This window comes from Geospiza fortis, unplaced genomic scaffold (assembly GCF_000277835.1).
Source record: "Geospiza fortis unplaced genomic scaffold, GeoFor_1.0 scaffold181, whole genome shotgun sequence".
Lineage (NCBI taxonomy): Eukaryota > Metazoa > Chordata > Aves > Passeriformes > Thraupidae > Geospiza > Geospiza fortis.
This window is the reverse complement of record NW_005054412.1, coordinates 1,288,427-1,293,493: the sequence shown is the minus strand read 5'-3', so window position 1 is coordinate 1,293,493 and position 5,067 is coordinate 1,288,427. Positions and strand designations below refer to the sequence as shown.

The 5,067-nt window shown below is 39.9% G+C and overlaps 1 protein-coding gene across 1 annotated transcript in view; it reads right to left on the bottom strand.

Moving 5' to 3' along the window:
• STARD13 (StAR related lipid transfer domain containing 13) overlaps positions 1-4,999 on the bottom strand; it is a 289,660-nt gene extending 284,661 nt beyond the window's left edge. Inside the window, exon 1 of the mRNA XM_005426361.2 lies at positions 4,744-4,999. The gene's annotated coding sequence lies outside the window, so the exon portion shown is untranslated. The remainder of the gene's footprint in view (positions 1-4,743) is intronic.
• Positions 5,000-5,067: the final 68 nt, after the last annotated feature.

Here is a 5,067-nt window from a genome sequence, read left to right as displayed (position 1 = left end):
CTCTTTATTCACAGAGGGACAGAGAGAAACCACATCAATTTCTGGTTTTATATGATACGGAAACTGTTGTAAAAGGTAGGTTTTTTTTGTGATGTGTAGATATGCCACTCAGACTCCTGTAATTTCAGGACATAATGCAGTGGCACTAAAGCATCTGGGGTTTGAATGTTGAAAAAGTCAGTTGTGGCTGTAAAGGTTGCGGGATCAACAGTGTTTGGGATGCCTCTAATTTTTCTGGATAGATCCAGAGAGCTTGTGGTCTGCGTTGCTCAGTGGTGTACCTCCCTACAGCCCTGCACATTCCTTTTACATGTGCGATCCCAAAAGCTGCCCCTTTGACATATGAATACAGTTGTTTGGGGTTTTTTTTTCTGAGAACATAAAACCAGCAATTTAATTAAGGTAATTTAATTTGTCTTCAAAACAATGCATAATGCATTCATTAAAGTAACTTAATTTGTCTTCAAAACAGAGTATTATTCATTCACCCTAAGGCATGAAACACATAGCACAAAGGGCAAAAAACATCAGAGGTACATGATTCTTACTCATACCCTCATCTTTCCCCTTGACAGCTTTTGTGCTTTCTCATTTTGCGCTTCAAGGAGCATTTGTGTTGTATTAGCACCAGTCTGTTTTTACAGCGCTTTCCTTTGCCCTTAACTCCCTTCCTTTCACACATTACTTCTGGACAGCTTCTCTCAGGTGACTCAAAAGTCCCAGTTTTGCAAGGCTTTTGTAAGAGTATAGTGTGATACTTCTCAGTCCTGAAAAAACAGAGATATTAGCAGTGTTGTGACCAAGGTGTTATCTTTTAGGTCCACAGATCTGCTTGACTTTGTGGACTCTTTTGCATCTGGTCAGCTTCTCTTCACCTGCTTGATCATTTTCATAACCCCTGTTGACTAACTGCACAACAAATATCCTCATCTCACAAATGCACATGTGGAAGCAGAATATTAGTTGTTTTTTTTAAATAAATCAGGCACATTTTTCTAGTTTCCTAGTGGAACTACTTGTTCCAAAATAACAGTCTGTGATACATACCTATTATCAGCAAAAAAATGCTACAGAATACTAAATAGTTATAAAAAGTAAGGTTTTATAAAACTTTAAAGTTTTCATAATTTACCAAAAAAAATTAATAAAAATTTTGTAATTAGGCTGCATACATCATATGAGTATTTTGTAAGGTAAACCTTGTGCCCATACAGACAGAATTTAGTAAGATTTTTTCATTAATAGAGTGTTGTTGTTGAGAATGTGCCCACATAGCACAAAAATATCTGATAAGTAATGATAGAAAGTACTTCAAAAGTAACTATTTTAGCTACAGTTCAGCTGAGTTTTAGCTTCATCTAATCCCCACTTCTGTGGTAGATATGAACACACTTCATTCTAGGAACTTGGGAAATGCCAGAGAAGAAGAGGCCTGTTGGCTTCACTGGTGTGTTTATTTCTTGGTGATACTGAATGTTTAGAGATGTGTGTGTTCCTGGAAGTTCTCACAGCAGGTAGCATTTGTAATGAGCTCCTTAAAATCTGAACATACCATGTTCTTGTTTGCCCTTACAAGTAACTAGGAAACCAGCCTCACCCCAGAGGTGTCTCTCCCCTTCAGACCTTTTTGTAGCTTTGGCATTTCCAGCTAGCTGAGATGAATTGCTATTGGTAAAAGTATCACAGAGTTCAGTTCTTTAGCTGCAGCAAGAAAGGTATAAACTGGATATTTCTGACCAGCAATATCAGTCAGAGCTGGTGCTCCTATCTGAAATAAAGCCAGCTAATGCCTCTGGGATGAATCTCAGGAGATAGGACAGAGCCTGCAGAGAGCCACACAAAACCTCTCCTCTTGGTAGTGCAGGAGCTCTGGACTGTCCTAGCGTGCAGAACAGGGAAATCAAAGCTCTTGCAAGGAAGCCCCACCTACAATACAAAATAACCCATTAGTCTCTCCACGACAAAGACTTGGGAGTTATTTTGCTGGGTAGGTGGCCATGGGAACAGTGTGGTTATCATCACACAACAGAGACGGAAACCAGAACTTTCTCCAGGAATGGGGAAGCAGCCTCCAGGGGTATCACAGGGAGCAGCACTTTCACAGCAAGAAGCCAATCTTCCTAAAACAACATCACCACTACAGAACACCACAAACATAAAAATTATCAAGGAAAAGCTAAAATCCTTCTGAGCAGGAAAGAAAATAAAGAGTAACACATACATTTGTTTTCTTGAGATAGATGTCAAAGGTTAGACAAGGTATGGAGGGACATAGCTGAGTTTAGCTGCAACCTTGCATAGACTGGAGACACAAAGCTGAAGTTCGTGGAATAAAAGTGAGATTGCTCTGTTTAATCTTTGCTTTTGGAAGAAGCTGGAGGTGAAAGCAAAACTGAGAGCTGGCAGGACCATCCTTCATGCACAACTGCAGTAACTCTTCGTTCATCTCCTCGGCCAGCCTGGCAGGGGTGGCAGCTGCCTGTATTGAGCCACATTCCAACTCTGGTCACACTGGAATGAATCCAGGGTCACGTCATTGACTTCAATGAAGTTATTCTCTATTCATGCTTGCTCGCTGAGAATCTGGCCCATTCTATCTAGGCAGCAATATCTAATAGAGAAAATACTGCCAAATTAAGGGAACAAGAAGAACTAAACTATGTGACATGAAGAGGAAACATTTTATATTATGAGCATTATTGAGGCTCTTTAGTTTAAGGACTTTATCAGCATTTTAAGGACAGTTCTATATATAGAAATGCATTTCTATATATGCCTAGATTTTCTTTTCAGCCTCATTTACTGCTTAGAAAGTGAAAAGAAAATGTATTGATTTTAACATTATTGAAATAAAAATGCTGCAGTTTGTTCAACACAGAACACTAATTCATTATACATCTATGAGCAGGACTCTTCCATTCAGGATTTCCTTCACATCAATTAAGAAGGCCTTTCTGACCAAAGTATGTTGAGTTTCATTATTTTCTCTGTGGGACCACTTTTCTGTTCATGCCAAATTCAGTTTTGGGAAAAACGCTGTGTTTTGGTTTGCTGGGTAAACCCAGGTTGTTCCTGCTGTAGTGACCAACAAAAGATAGAGAAAAGGAATCAAGGTAAGGGAAATTTATCATCACTGTATTATTTCCAATAAGTTCTGATTAATTCGTGGCAGGCCTTGATGATACAGTATATCTGACTTTAGAGAAGCCAGTGGTGTAACAAAAAACTGCAACAAATTATATAAGAGTAGCAAAAAGTTATAGGTTTGCTCCAGCAGTTCATTTGTTAAAGAAATACTGACATTTACTTTTTAGCAGGCAATGGACAGAATTACCTCACTGCCTGTTGTACTAAGTTGGTATCATCCCATGTTATGTGCTCTGACTAATGCAGCAGAAATGTACTTGTATGCCCACACCTCATCTGGATGCTGTTTGTGTTGCTGCATGATCTGGAGGCACCCAGAAGGAGAATGAGTGGTGATGGATCCACCAGGGATGGGGTTTCTGCTATACCTACTGAGCAGTAACATGCCACTTACCCACAATTTTCACTTAACCTTTGGATTTCATCTGGACTCACCAGAATATAAATTTATAAACTGATGCAACACCCTGGCCAAGATAGAGAGACATGAAGAAGAGAAGAGAAACATGCCTACTTACTAGGTAAAATGTATGTTAAATTGAGAAAGGTGTTGTTGGATTGTTTTGGGTAGCTAGAAAGAACTGCGGACCAATCCAGACAGGAGGACCAATCCAGACAGGATTTAAGACCACTTTTTTTTTTTTTTTTTTTTTTTTTTTTTTTTTTTTTGGAGCATGTATCTCAGCTTGCACTAACATCGAAGTGAATCAAGAAAAGTTGTAGCATATAGCTCTTTTCACACAAGATTGTATATAAAATAATGCCCTAGGATGACAGGGGTCCTGTTAGACCATCCTGGACAGTTCCCATAAGGAAGTGAAAATATCACAAGCCTGGAGTGGCAAACTGCCTGCTCAGGTTTGGACTCCTGGTCTGGGTGTCAACCCCTAGAACTCTCCCACAGAAATTCATTTCATTATTCCTATGCAAGAAAGAGCAGGTTATTAATATTTCAGCTACAGAAATGATCCTCCAGTGCTAGTGCAATGTATCTGTTAGAATTAGTTCTGTAAATCTGCATCATAATGGACAATATTCTCTTAAACTAATTTCCTGCAATCATCATTAATTGGCCAGCTTTCTAACACCTGGTACCAACAGATTTTCCTCCAGCAAGTGGAGTGCCACACAATGGTAACAGCAGGTTTTCACCTAATCCCTCTCCATACACAAGCAAACATCAAATGTGCCTGTAACAAAGACAGACAGACCAGTGTGACATTTGCTGATAACTCCCAGGAGATTTCCCCTCAGTACAACTAGTCCTGCTCAAACAGATTTTCCAGTGGAAAAGATGATTTGAAATAGTTTCAAACTAGACTAATTGCACTCACTTGAAAAGGACATCCTTCTCTTCCTCAGTGTGCACATATATTAGTCCAGCTGTAAGTGCAGCTAACACTTTGCAAAGTTTTCCAAAGCAATAATTATTTCATCTTAGGAGAATTCACAACAGCTTGCTTGATAATGAAGTTATGCAGATATATATATTTCATGCAAAGTTGCACACACACACACACATACATGCACCCGCAAAATAAAATTTAAAAAATTTTAAAAAGTAGGCATTTAAAACTGCTTTTAAATTCCACTCACAGTTTCAAAGTTCAAGCATAAAACTTCTTGCCTTGCATCTGTAGCTCCAAGCTGTCTGTAAAGATAACACAGTCCATCAGATATCCTGGTTTTGTTTCCTTGCATAAAAATATCATTTGTGACAGGCACAGGAGCTGACTTCAAGGACCAGCCCCTTCAGCGGAGCACACCAATCGGGAGGCCCGGGAGCACATGTGGAATATGTGGAATGCTGCTTGCCTCTACGCCGCTCACGGCCACGGGCAGCATCTGCTCTGCGGGACACGGAGAGCTGCCAGACGAGCTCGGGTGTCACGGGAACACCGCGCTGGAGGTGCCACGGTC